The following is a 15,562-nucleotide window of genomic DNA, read 5'->3' as shown; positions in this document are numbered from 1 at the left end:
TCTCAACATAATAAAAAACAATATACTGCAAGCTGACAGCCAACATCAAGTTAAATGAAGAGAAACTCAAAGCGACTCCACTAAAGTCAGGAACAAGACAAGGCTATCCACTCTCTCCATGTCTACCTAATAAAGCACTAGTAGAACTCACAGTTCTATCTAGAGCAATAAGACAACAAAAGGAGATCAACTGGATACAAATTGGAAAGGAAGAATTCAAACTTTCATTATTTGCAGATGATACGATAGGATACATAAGGGGCCCCACAAATTCTACCAGGGGTCTCCTACAGCTGATAAACACCTTCAGTGATATGACTGGAAACAAGATGAACTCAAAAAATCAATAGCCATCCTATATATAAATGATAAACAAGATGAGAAAGAAATCAGGGAAACAATACCCTTTATAATAGCCACAAATAATATAAAATACCTTGGAGTAACAAACCAAACAAGGAAAACACCTGTATGACAAGAACTTCAAGTCTTTGAAGAAAGAAGTTAGAGAATATATCATAAAATGGAAAGATCTCCCATTCTCATGGATCTGTAGGATTAACGTAGTAAAGATGGCAATCTCACTAAAAGCAATCTACAGATTCAATGCAATCTCCATCAAAATTTCAACATAACTCTTCACAGACCTCAAAAAGAATAGTACTAAACTTCATATGGAAAGACAAAAAAATCAGGATAGCTAAAACAGTCCTGTATAATATGGTAACTTCCACAGGTATCACCATCCCTGACTTCAAGCTCTACTACAGAGCTAATAAAAACAGCATGGTATTGGGCTTAAAACAGACAGGTGCATCAATGAAATGGAATCTAAGACTATGGCATAAATCCACACACCTATGAACACCTGATTTTTGACAAAGAAGCCAAAATTATATAATGGAAAAAAGAAAGTATCTTCAACAAATGGTGCTGGCATAACTGGATGTGAGCATGTAATAGAATTAAAAGAGATCCATATCTATCTCCCTGCACAAAACTCAAGTCCAAGTGGATCAAAGACCTCAACATAAATCCAGTTACATTGAACCTGATAGAAAAGAAAGTGGGAAGTAGCTTTGAATTCATTTGCACAGGAGACAACTTCCTGAATAAAATCACAGTTACATAGGCACTGAGAACAACAATTAGTAAAAGGCACCTCAAGAAACTGAAAAGTTTCTGTAAAGCAAAAGGCACTTTGTCAATAAGACAAAATGGCACCCTACAGAAAGGGAAAAGATCTTCACCTACTCCAAATATGACAGAGGGCTAATCTCCAAAATATATAAAGAATTCAAGAAACTAGACAACAAAATATCAAACTATCCAATTAAAAACGGGATAGTGATCTAAATAGAGAATTCTCAACAGAAGATCTCAAACGGCCCAGAAACACTTAAAGAATTACCCAACATCCTTAGCCATCAGGGAAATGCAAATCAAAACAATTCTGAGATAGCATATTACACCTGTCAGAATGGCTAAGATCAAAAACTTTAATGACAGCTTACATTGGAGCGGATGTGGAGTATAGGGAACACTCCTCCACTGCTGCTGGGAGTGAAAACTTGTACAGCCACTTCGGAAATTAATATGGCAGTTTCTCAGAAAATTAACAATCAATTTACCTTAAGAGGCAGCTATATCAATCTTTGGCATATACCCAAAGGATGCGCAATCATACCACAAGGACACTTGCTCAACTATGTTCATAGTAGCATTAGTCATAATAGCCAGAACCTGGAAACAACCTAGATAACTCTGAATCAGAAGAATGGATAAAGAAATTATGGTAAATTTACACAATGGAATATTACTCAGCTGTAAAAAATAATGAAATCATGAAATCTGCAGGCAAATGGATGGAACTAGAAAAACAATATATCCTTGGTGAGATAACCCAGACCCAAAAAGACAAGCATGGTATGTACTCACTCAAAATTGGATGTTAGCTGTAAAGTAAAGGATAACCAGACTACAATCCACAGCCCCAGAGAGGCTAGGTAATAAGGTGGGCCCAAAGAGGGATGCATGACTTTCCTAGCAAAGGGAAATAGAAGAGATTTCCTGGGTATACTGGGTCTGGGTTGGGAGGTGATGAGAACATGAGAGATTGGGTTGGGTCGGTTGGTGGCAGGAAGGAGGGGGGTAATACAAGAGATGTCTTGAGGGCTGTGGGAGTCCAGCTCTCTGTTTTTGCCAAGGTACTCTTGAGGAGAGAGGTATAAGAAATATTTAGATAGAAAGATAATGTGGAGAGGACAGACAGAAACACAGGATAGCTTTGGGATGACCTGAATCAATATCTACCAGCCCCTTCTGTCTCTTCAAAAGGAAGTTTTATAGGAATGCCAATGGGCTGGGCAAAAGACCTCCCCCTAGCACAGCCAAGTGCAGACCCTTCCAAACACCTGGTAACCACACAAGCCACCCCCTAATGCAGCCCTGCTGGGTAAAGCAAGCTCAGATCTCACTAGGAAACCTCTGTGGGCCTCCATGGGGGTGGGGGGAGAAAGAGGGGCATCCCGTGGTTAGGGAGAAACCTGGTGCCAGGGAAACTCCTTGGAATCTACAAGGATGATTCCAGCTAAGACTCACAGAAAGAGTGGAAGGGGTGCCTCAACTGGCCATCTCCTGTAATCAGATGGTGACTAGCCTAATTGTCTTCAGAGAACCTTCATCAATTAACTGACTGAGGCAGATGCACAGATCAACAGAGTCCTGTTGAAGTTAGGGAGGAGAGCTTATAGGAGTCAGGGGAGTCAAGGTCATGATGGGGGAGGAACCCACAGAGACAGCTGACCTGAGCTCGTGGGAGCACAGGGACCTCAGAGACCTGGACCAACAGCTAGGGAGCCTGCATGGGACCAACTAAGGTCCTCTGCATATGTGTGACAGTTGTGTGGCTTGGTCTGTTGGTAGAGTTCCTAGCAATGGGATCAGGGCCTATCCCTGGTGCTTGAGCTTGCTTTTGGGAACCCAATCCCCATGCTGGGTTACCTAGCCCAGCCTTGATGCAGGGGAAGGAACTTGGTCCTGCCTCAACTTGATATGTCAGGCTTTCCTGACTCTCATGGGAGGCCTGCTCCTTTCTGAATGAAGACAAAAGAGGAGTGGACTGTGGTAGCAGAGAAGAGGTAGGAGAGGGGGAAGAGTAGGGAATTGGAGGAGAGGAGGGAGGGGAAATTGAGTACAAGATGTAGAATAAATAAAAAAATAATTAATAATAAAAAGAATGAATTTTTGAATGTGCTTTATTAAAATTCAAGACTTCCTAACATGTTTGAAGTGAAGGCTTGAGCTTCATGTCCAGAGGGGAGAACATCACAAGGGCATCTACCTCACAGTGCTTCTCTCAGGACAGACTAGAGGAAAGAGCCTAAACATCATGTACATGGGCTGGCCCCTCACGGTTGCTATGCTTCTCTCACACTTGAGTCTTCGGGGAGCTGGTTACCATCTCTGGACCTTGCTGGCCTCAGTTGTAAAGTAGCCACCATGAAAAGTTCCTGTTTCCTTACCCTGCTTTCTCTCATTCAATAGAAGATTTTCTTGGGAAAAGATTTAGCCTGACAACCACACACTTCTAGTGGACTTTTAAAGTTACTTTTCTAACTTTCTAAATTTATTTACAGTGATGAAAGTTCATGGATCTACAAGTGAACAAGTATTGGAGACTAGAACTCATTTCTCCTTCCTCTGCTTTTACTATTTTTTTTTTCAAGACAGGGTTTCTCTGTGTAGCTTTTGCACCTTTCCTGGAACTCGCTTTGGAGACCAGGCTGGCCTCGAACTCACAAAGACCCGCCTGCCTCTGCCTCCCGAGTGCTGGGATTAAAGGTGTGTGCCACCACCGCCCAGCTGCTTTAACTATTTTGACCCTTCATATCAAAAAGACTCATTGCCCTTCATGGATTCCTTCCATCCTACATGGCAGAAATTCCAATATCTAACTGTACTACCTAACCTGCCTCCTTGCTGTTAACTGGTTTATTTTAGTAAATTCTGATTTAATAGAATTTAGAGATTCATCTTCCCATGCTATTATAAAATACATAGTGTGAAATGAATCTAATCTTTACTTTTTGTAAAAGATTCTGACGAGAAACAGTCAAATAATATCAAACAGAGGCCCCAGTCACTGCCATCCTTAGATGTGTCAATACTCCTAAAAGAAAAAAAAAAACAGGTTTTGTGTTCTGCTTCTCATAAGACTGATTTTTGGACTGGGTTCATCCCAAGAACTGCTTGTTACTGCTTAGCTCTAACACACTTGCATTGACAGTACATGGAGAAAGTGGAGCCAACATGGACCTTAATATTAAAGGAGGAGGACTGTGGAAAACAAGTGATGTTTGTGCTAATTGAACAGCCCTTGCCATTTCCAAATGACCATAACCATATGTTTTGACTAATTAAGTAAGGAAAAAAATTCAGACACTCAGGTAAAAAAGATTTTTTTAAGGATCAGCATCTAAGTAATATCCTTTTAAGTAAACATTTCTGTTGTCCAGATTAGGCATGTGAGCTGTCCCTCTGGTTTTGCACACAGAAATAGTATATCTGAGTTTAGAATAACCTTTCTTTCTAGAATCTCACTTTTAGAGTAACAAATTCCTTTTATAAAGAGTCAGATTGTCCCTCTCTTCAGGTACATCCTATAAGATTGGCCATATATTTTGGGGGGATGGGACTTGGTTCTTCATAAAATCTCTGCTATCAAGGGAAGATTTCAGTGTGAGGATAGTCTACTATCCAATACTAAGTCGTTGTTACACAATGAGTTCCTAATAAGTTTGATTCTTTGGATCACGTATTCTTACAACTCATATTTTCTGCCACATTGGCCCATTTCAGGCTTTGGGGCTATTTTGATCACACACCAGATAGGCAGGTAATTTGTGTCAGGCAAGTTACAGGTTACCTTCCCTCAACAGAGCACTGGCTGCCAAAGGTTCCCTCTGTAGGATGCTAGCAGTAGGCATCCTTCTTCACCACATTCTTTCCTTTCATCTCAGAAAGTTACAGAAAGCCTGCTGTTGAGTGTGCTCATGCTTTCCTAAGCGTTCATACTTAAGAGTTTGTACTGCCTCATTTGTTCCCCTAGTGTAGGACTCCTTGCATTCATAGAATAGTCATTGACAGGGTAATAGATCAGGATTTTACTATGTTGTTCATGGTTCTTATTTGTTTCCTGTGAAATCCCAAGGCATAGATGAGTACATGTATAAAGGGAGAGAAGATTCACTGCTAATCCTTCCATTTGCTTGATTCTACAAAGGCTTTGCCAACTAGGAATTAGTCAAGACAACTTCAAAATTCCATCTCAGACAGGAAAAAGAATCTGAATGAGTCCAGGTTGCCTGTCTCTTTACAGGATCCCTCTTGATCAGTAATATCCTCTGCTGCTCACCTTATTTAACTGATGTACTATGACTTCTCCTATTTCACTCCAGGGCAAAGTACTAGGCTTGGAGCTATGATAAGTCATATCTATAAGCCAAATGAACCACTTTTATACAACAGATAGCTATTTAACCTGTGTGTCAAAGGTCTGAGAACAACAACTTTGGGAAGCAGCCTCACTATATGCAGACAAGGAAGGAAACAGATGCAGTTGCTCACTGGTTATCCTGTGTGATGTCCTGTGAGAAGCAGCGGTTTATGAATTACAAGCCAGCTTGTATTTGACAAATCAAAGATAGAGTGATTCTTATATCCCATACACATGAAGAAGCCATTGTTTGTATGAATAACGTCACCCATTAAGCTATTGCCAAAAGCTAGTTGCTCTCTATCCCTTGAACTGCTTCACACCATTTCCTTCACCTGTTAACCTGAGAACTCTCCTAAGAATAAAGTCCACAGTCCATGTCTTCAGTCACTTCTCTCAAGTTAGCTGGATGGCTCTGGGAACCCAACATGCCTAGGTGGCCTCAGACAATTTATAATCCTCCCAAAGCCTTCCAGGCCCCCAACCAGGGTGGCCTCCCAATCCTCTATGGGGTCACCTCCTTCTAACAGGACCACTCTGCATACCATCTCCAATTAAAAACATTCTTCTGGAAACCACAGTTCAAATATCCTACACACTGATAACAGACAGCTTCCGCTACTGCACACACACACACACACACACACACCCATATCTCAGAACATCTCTAGCTCAAAATGACAAACTTAAAGGAATCAAACCACTCACCTGCTTATATGCTTTAATAGCATGACTGATTAGCTCCCCCAGCTACATTGGGCCTGGTGGAGGCTGAAAAGGGAGACCCTCAGCCTCTGAGACCCAACCATCATCAGTTCTCATTATGGCAAATCATCCAGAGATTTGGTGTTCTCTTCGAAGAGCTAACTGAGCTGTCTGTTGTTCTGAATCACCCAACATAAGTGCTCTGGGGTGATGCACTTCTTGCCCCTGATGAAGGCTTCCTCAGCAGCCAGCACAAGGATGTTGGATGTCAGGTACTCGAGTATACCAGCGAGCAACACAGGAGCAGCACTCAGGCGCCGGCAATACTTTCCTTCTCAAAGGTATCTGTCCACTCGGCTAACAGAGAATTGAAGCTCAGCTCTTGCGGAACGGGATCATCTTTGCCTTCTCCATGCCATGGTGCAGGTTTGATGGATTTGGCTCACCTGGATCTCTTCTGGCCTGGGTCTCTCAAAACAACCAGCCTCCATAACTACTCATGCGTTTACCTTGTTCCTCATACATCAGGAGAGGCCTTTGTGAACTTATACTTTGTGATGTCATTGGTTCCCAAGAAAGTCTGGTGTTTCTCACATTAAGAAACTGCTCACCAGCCGGGCTGTGGTGGCTCATGCCTTTAATCACAACATTCGGGAGGCAGAGTGAGATCCAGCATAGGCACCAAAACTACACAGAGAAACCCTATCTCGAAAGAAACTCTAATTCGAAAAACAAAAACAAAAAAAACAAACAAAAAAGAAACTGCTCACCTTAGTAAATACACCACTCATTTTAATGCAAATGAAAAAAAGAAAAATGTAACTTTCTACTTGATTTTCACTTCTTAAAGTTTTTGTGTTAACGCCAAACTTTTATCTGTAGGATGAAGCCTCTGGTTGTGGATGAGAGTGGTTTTACATTACCTTGAAGCACCTTTTAGAGCCTGTATATAAACCCTAGTTTACCTAGCATACATAAAACCGCCAACAGAGGCTCATATACCCTCTACTCACAAGAAAATGAAACTAATCTTGCTTCCATTTCATAGTTTCTAATCAATACTGCTGTTTCTATTATTTGACTCTTCTCTGGACTAGTTATTGAATTTAACAACACATTCATTATCTGCTAAATATTTGACAAATGTTTAAAAATATTGCCCATATCTGTTTGAATTTTTCATTATTTCTACTCATTTTGGAGTACACGCACTCATAAACTTAACAGATTCACTTACTATGGCCTTCAAAGTTCAGTCACAAAATGGTACCATCAAGCCTATCTAGTTTGGTTCTCTTATATATCCAATGCACCAGTGGGCTTATTAAAGTTTATTATCTTTTAGTAGTTATTAATTGTCTAAACCAAGGAATTCCATTCTATCATTATATATATATATATATATATATATATATATATATAAATATGTGTCACTTGTTAACATATATATAATGTACTTTGATCACATTCTTTTTGCTGTTTGTACTATTTTTGTTTTCTTGATTTCTAAATTGGTGTTTCTGTTTTTTTTAATTCTTACAGCTGATAATTCTCCATTTTTGACTACTATGTTTTTATTTTTTAATGTTTTCTATTGAGACAAGTTTCATGTAACTACACCATTTTATTGTTTATGTACATAATAAAAAGTGGTGGATATATGGGATGACTCATCCCTAATGGGCTTGAGGGCCAGCGGGCCCAAACAAGTAAAAAAGATACTTTCTGAGAGCCAGCCTGGGTCTGCCTGAAGGTCTTAGAAATAGCAGCTGAACATGATCTGGAGATGACCTGGACCAATGAGAGGCAGCCATGTCATACCAGCAGATGCATATTCATCAGACCTCCCCCCAGGGTGGGGTGGAGGGTATATAAGGCTTGCTTGCCTCTAACTGAATAAACTGAGCTTGTTGTTTGGACATTCTCCCAGAGTCTGTGTGGTTTGACTCTGCGCATACTTGGCCCCCGCCCCCAAAGGGAACAATAGCAAGGACCCTGCTACATCTGAGGTATCCATTCACAGTATTGTGGAGCTAACACCAATATCATATTATAAAATAACTTCATAATTCCATAAAGATACCTGTTCATTAGCCAGCTAAAATTCCCCATCAAATGTTGAAAAACCACTAGTCTACTTTTCTATATGTATGTTTGGATATTCTAGACATATTATATAAATGTTATCATGTTTCATCTGTATCACAGAATATAATGATACTTCATTTTATGAATATAAAATATTCAGTTATAGCAATAAATCATATTTTGTTTATTCATCAGTTGAGGACATATTTGACTCTTCTGTACTTTGCTTATAAAAAAAGGTTTGATACTTTATGTGTAAATTTTTGTGAGAAAATATATTTTCAGTTCTCATGTGTGTACAGCAAACTGCAATTGTTTGTTCATATGGTAATACTTGGTTTTGTGATCAGATCTATGGTATATTTCTCTGAATCGATATTTTCCATATGTATGAGAGAAATCAGAATCTGGTTAATCAGTCTTTATTCGTCTATTTGATATGTCAACACAAAGAAGAATTTCATAGTCTCAGTCAGGGATCAGCTACTGGATCTCTGTACTAAGGAAATATTCTATTCTTGTGTGTACCTTCCACCATAGTTTACACTTTTAAAACTGAAATGAAAATGCCTCTGTTTCTGGGCCAGTATTTCTACATAACCTATACCTTCACTCCTGATATGAATGCAAAGTTTTCCTACCTTAAAATTAAAGAGTTCTCTTACAATTAACATGCCTAAGTAATTGTTTACAGAAATTTATTATTACTTCTTTATTAATTAAACTTGTTCCTTGACAGTTACATGAATGCACTTTATGCATTCTGTTTACTCTCATCCACTTTACTCTCTTATACTCCTTCAACCAATATTATATCTACCCCTTTCCTTTCTACTTTAAGGTCTCAAAACATGAGTGGTTGCTTATAATAGGTTTACACAAGACTTACTTGTTTATATCTAGTCATGGATCAGGGTGCAGCTAATGGATGGTCTTATTGGTGAGCCCACCAGGCTTCAGTACATAGTCTAAATTCATAGTCACACAGCAGGTCCTGGCTAAAGTCAGCAGGTTACAAAACAAAACAGAAAGGTATCAATTTAATATTTCTAAAATTCCTAGAAAATAGGAGATTGAATTACTGATTCTTTAGATATACTAAGTGATAAAAGCATATTGACTCCGAGACCAACTTTAATTAGTTATTTTAATTAAAACTCATAATTTATTTATGTATTTGCAAAAATATATTACTTCAACAACATGAGATATCTTGGGATAAGCAGTGGCTCCACAATATTTTTAGTCTCCTTTCATATATAGAGGGACCATCACTCAGACTGCACTATAGTTTATAAATAGAAATTTATAAACTTTAAATGAAAAACAATATGGTCATGGGTATTTTGCCTACATATAGGTAAGTGTACTATATACCAGCTTGGTGCCAGCAGAAACTGGAAGACATCATTGGATTTCCTGGAACTGGAGTTCTAAGACTTTGTGAGTCAATGTGTAGATGTTGGGAATCTAACCCAAGTCTTCTGAAAGAACAACCAATGCCCTTCACTGCTAAGCCGTCTCTCCAGCCACAACAGAAACTTACGAAAAAATTTTCATTTTCTAAAACACAACATAATTTGTCTGATTTGCCATATATGAATTGAACTATAATTCAATTTTAATTTTTTACATTTGTTAATGTGTGTGTGTGTGTGTGTGTGTGTGTGTGTGTGTGTGTGTACACACCTTGGTACAATGGTATGCATGTGGATCAGAAGACAATTTGTGGAAATCTGTTCTCTTTCTACCACGTAGGACATGAGTAGCCAATTCAGATTGTCAGGGTGGGTAGCAAGTACCTTTACCAATTGAGCCAGCTGATCAGCTCCACTTGACAATTACCTATCTTACTTTAGCCAGATTATACTATTATATTACTGAAATACTGACAAAAGATCCACTAAATACTTCAGTGCATATAAATTCTACTGAAATCATTCCTATGTTTAATGTTACCATTCCAAAAATTGGAGGAAATGAGCCTGAGTGAGGGAGAGAAGGGAATTATAACTTAATGGGTAGAGTTTCTGCTTACAATGACAAAATTTGGGGAAAGATTAAAAATATGTAGTGGTTGGACTTTCACAATAAAATAAATGTATTTACTATTTCTGGAGTATACACTTAAACATGTCATGAAAATACAATAATAAAATTTTGAAAATTGACTTGAAACACATTTTAGTAAATAAACAACTCTGAGAATCAACAAATTTGTCCACACACAGAAGAATTCTACCTAACAAAATATTTCTCAAAATCTCCTTACTGTCAGTGTGAAATAATCTTACAGAAACTTAGGTGAGATTGATCTGATTTCCAAAGAATACCTGGACACTGCCTGTGATAGTCTGTCACCAAGTACACAATGTCATTTTAGAAGTGACTTTGGCATTGAAAGACTTCTTTTACTGTTGACTCTTCATAGAAATGCTTCAGTAAAGGAATGTGATATAGTTAATGACACACCCACCTTGTTGTATTCAGATAATAATTTGTAGACGAATTTCAAATTGTCTTATTAAATAAGAAACACGGAGGCAAATACAGAGTTAAAGCCTAAGAGATCAGGGCAATAGCAATAGCCATGACTCCCTTTAGCTTACCACTTGCTGTTGTTCTTCCCCTGAGAGAGAAACCTTCTTCCTGTGTGTCTTGAGTTTTATTGCTTTCCTGTTCTGCCTTCTCATTGGCTCTAAGCCCAGCCACATGACTTCCTCATCACTGCCTGTCTATACAGACCTCCTGGTCTCTATGGTTGGTACTGGGATTAAAGACTCAAGGATCACCACGCTTGGCTGTGTCCTTGACCACACAGAGACTCTGCCTGCCATGTGATTGGATTAAGGGCATGGGCTACCACCACCTGACTTCTATTCCTGGCTCACTAATGACCTCTGATCTCCAGGCAAACTTTATTAACATACAAATAAAATCACATTTCAGCACAATTAAAATATCACCACAATAATTCAGGATTTTCTTATCCTTAAAAAACAAATAATGGCTATGGCTATTTGGTATAAAAATATATTTGTATATGGTATAAAAATAAATTTTTGGGTTGTTTTGTTTTGTCTTGTTTATACCTAGATGAAATAGTAGTACAAATGTCAACTCATGACAAAATCACTGTTATTAAAAGCCCACCAGAAAAAGTGATTTCCTGGTTGCATAAAAGGCCATTCTGTCCATTATAATTTTTAACATTATATTTGAAACTATTTATGCAGAAGCATTGAAAACTAACTGTGCAGCACATTTATAGTACATAACAGTATAGATTTCATTACTCTTATAATGAAACAATTTGAAGTTCAACTTGTAGTACAATGTGACCTTCAAGCTGGGTACCAAGCCAATCTTCCATTTCATGTCAGCAGAAAGTATCCAGGGACCACTGGCTTAAATGTCAGTTAGATTGGTTTTTAAAATATGATATATTTTCCCAACACACACACACACACACACACACACACACACACACACACACACACATTTCTTCTTGAATCATTTTGTAAAATTATATAATGTTCTGTCTTTTTACTAATTTAGTTTTTCTCAAACACTTATAATTTATCTGTTTCACTTCAGATTATTCCTCCAAAGTTACTTCTAATAAACAAAAGCAAACATCAGCTTAAAACAAATACTTCAAGTACATTTTCATCCTAAATAAATGACATTTATAATAACAAGTTTATGAGTCATTGTAGCATCACAATTGGGAAATTGAATGAAAAGCAAGTGTGACTTCTTTGGATTTAGTTTTTCTGATGCATCCAATTATATTTTCAGACCTTCCTTAGAACTAAACAAAGGCCTGGATGCCTTTAAATATGCTGTGTTGTGCTCTGATCTTCACATTCTGACACCTATGTCTCCATTAAAACAATTTGTAGTCTTAATAACTTTCACCACTAATCTGGCCTCTATAAGCCATTCTGCTGAGATCCACAATTGCCCAATCCAGATATTATATTTTAAACATGTATTTTGAGTATACTATTCCTTATATGAAGTTGGATATAGATAGTACAATTTTCATAGAAGGTTGTTGGACATAATTTACTGGGGACAATTATGTAAACAATTAAATATGTAATTGAACTATATGATTTATATATTTTCAAGGTGTTAATCACCATGGCACTAAGCATGTAGTTCATTTTTCACATAACATACAATGAGCATGATGGCAAGAAATAAATTCTTAATCCTTTTACAGAGAAACTTTAACTATTAAGGTTATATTGTTTGTAAAGTAACCCTTGCTGTTCACTTAATGTGTTGCAGGAATGAAGAGAACTACTCTGTAGGGACAAATACTTCTGACATAAGCAAAATTAATATGCTTGAGAAATTTAGCCTAATCAAGTGTTGTAGTAGGACAGGCCCATAGGTGGAGGAAATTGGCTCAAACCAGTGCCCAAGGAATGCACATAATGTACTTCCTTATAAGCCAACTTGAAGTCTGTCCTCAGGCAGACTCTACTTGTTCAGGAACTCTGACAGTTACCAGGAACTCTGACAGTGCCTGTTGCTAGGTCCCTAGGCAAACTTCAGGTTGGCTCATAAGGAAGTATATTATGTGCATGCCTTGGCAACTGGTTTGAGCCAGTTTCTTTGATCCTATTGGCATGTCATACTACAAACTGTATCATACCCTCTGACCCTAAATAAGAAAAAATAATTCAAGTGCTACTATAACAAAGTTGTAGCAGGCTTTCTTGAACTGCCAGCCCACAAATTATGACACAGAGACTTATTATTAGTTATGAATGTTAAGTCTTAGCTTAAGCTTGTTTCATGCTAGCTTTTTTTTTAAACTTAAATTAACCCATTTTATTAATCTATGTGTTGCCCTGAGGCTCATTTACCTCATTTATATACTATCTATTCTACTTTCCTGCTTCCTCCATTTCTGGCTGTCTGGCTCCTGGCTGACAGGTCCCTGGCTGGCTGGCTTGCTCCCCTTTTTTCTCTGCCTGCCAGCCCTGCCCATCCCTCCTCTGCCTAGCTATTAGCAGTTCAGTTTTTTATTAGACCAACCAGGTGCATTAGGCAGACTAGAAAAAACAGCAACATATCCTTACACAGTTGAACAACTATTCTGCAACACAAACAAATATAACACATCTTTACTTAGTTAAATAAATATTGTATATCAGAACACAAAGTAGCTGTAATAATATTCACATTCTTCTCAAGTACAAGGCTACTTTAGATAATATTGCCTGCAATTCTGACATGTAATGTGATGTCTCCTCTATAGTTTTAAAGAGAATTAAGTGATATACTCAGTTTTCATCTTTCAGATATTCATGGGCATATTAGGACAAATTGAGATCTGGCATCAATCACCATTGATTTTGTCCTCTAGAAACTCTGCATTTGAAATCCATGCTTTCCCCATCCAAGATATCCCTAATTCTCTATATGTATGAGAAAACTGGAAAGTGTCTTCGTATTCCTCTTGTGAAGGGATGATATAGACAACTCATTTCAGAAAAAGTTGTTAAAAGTATTACATTTTTACCTAAGAGCACTCATTAGGATTTTTAAATAACAAGTTGGAAGAGACTTTCAGACTGAAGAATTCTAAAATAAAGCAATTTTTTGGTAATATCTCTTATTATTGGTTTAAAATGTTCTTGTATATAAAACTCAAAGTATATCTAGATTTTTTTTATCCAGAACTACATGAGCAGAGTATTTTTATTTTAGTTCTGGTGATAACCTAAGATCTTGTGCTTTATATAACCTAGGATAGTGCTCCATAAGTGAGCTACATCTTCAGCCTTTATTTGGACTGGATGATACCACATGTATACCACCTTTCAAACAATGAAATTTTAACAATTTCAAACCTTCTTATTTGCCTTTCTACTTTTTATTGGTCCTACTTACACTTTACATGGTGGAATTAAATCACTGCTTATATCTATATTTTTTAGAATAGATAAGTATTTATCATGAACTTATCGGAAAATACATCTCTATTAATCTTCTAAATAGTCATTTATATATTATACTCACTGCAGATGTCCTTTAAATGCTGCAGTAAGAGTCTGCTTTTAGCACCAGAAACTTTCATACTTTTAGAAAACATTAAGGCAATATTTACAGTTGATACTTTTTGGGGTGTGTGTGTGTGTGTGTGTGTGTGTGTGTGTGTGTGTGTACATGCCACAGTGTATGTATGGAGATCACAGGAAAATTTGCAGGAATTGGTCTTTTCCTTTCACCATGTGGGGCCCAGGGATTGAGTCAGGTTGTCAGACTTCAAAGCAGGCACCTTTACCTACTGACATATCTCATTGTCCCATAATTGCTACTTTTTAAGTAATATAAATTAAAAGACTAGTCACAAATACAATCTAAAATTATCCTCAACTTCAGTTATATATCGTCTTTCTAGTCATTATTTTAGAGTATATATTATTATAATAACATTCCTGCCTATAACTATCATCATATTATTTTTAAGATAGTTTTCCTGTGCTTCTACTGCATTGGAATGTACAGGTCTTGTGGTAGTAGGATAGCTGGGTTCTGGCAGTGCCATATTGCACTTTCTATTATTGACTGTATTCTTACATTGGCATTTAAGCATCAGAATTTGGGGAGATTATACTTCTATGAGTTGGTTCCTGCATTTGTGTTTACTGAACAAGTGAATGAGTGTTTTTTTTCCTTAGTTTTTGTTTCCTCTCTGGTAATCTGGCATAAGTGGACAAGGGTTTTGGGGACCAGTGAGTCTTCTGGTCCAGTAAGATGTCTCCATTGGGCTTTAGGGGCCTTGGGTCCCTAGATCTGGCCTGGTCACAGACAAAGCTGAAGTCTTTTTCTGGAGTCCATAGTACCAGCCTGGCCTCTGGTAAAGACTAAGTCTTCTTCTAAGGTTGTAGACATGAATATAGAGACTCTAAATGTCAGAAGGGCCTTGACAGATGTTTTCCAGACTCTAAGAGACTACAGATGCCAGCACAGACTACTATACCCAGCAAAACTTTCAATTACTATGGATGAAAAAAACAAAACATTTCACAACAAAGTCAAATTTAAACAATATCTATCCATAAAACCAGCCCTACAGAAAGTACAAGAAGAAAAATTCCAACCCAAGGAAGTGAGCTACACCAACAAAAGCACAGGCAATAGATAATATCACACCAGCAAAACTCAAAGAATGGAAGCACATACATACACACACACACACACACACACACACATACACACACACACACACACACACAATCTACCACC

At 37.8% G+C, this 15,562-nt stretch overlaps 1 long non-coding RNA gene across 1 annotated transcript in view; it reads right to left on the bottom strand.

Moving 5' to 3' along the window:
* Positions 1-6,643, bottom strand: part of LOC131899760 (uncharacterized) — a 30,067-nt gene extending 23,424 nt beyond the window's left edge. Inside the window, exon 1 of the long non-coding RNA XR_009376121.1 lies at positions 6,206-6,643. This is a non-coding gene — a long non-coding RNA (uncharacterized LOC131899760). The remainder of the gene's footprint in view (positions 1-6,205) is intronic.
* Positions 6,644-15,562: the final 8,919 nt, after the last annotated feature.

This window comes from Peromyscus eremicus, chromosome X, assembly GCF_949786415.1.
Source record: "Peromyscus eremicus chromosome X, PerEre_H2_v1, whole genome shotgun sequence".
In the NCBI taxonomy this organism is placed as follows: domain Eukaryota; kingdom Metazoa; phylum Chordata; class Mammalia; order Rodentia; family Cricetidae; genus Peromyscus; species Peromyscus eremicus.
Note: the sequence above shows the minus strand (reverse complement) of the source record. Positions and strands in the feature narration are given on the sequence as shown.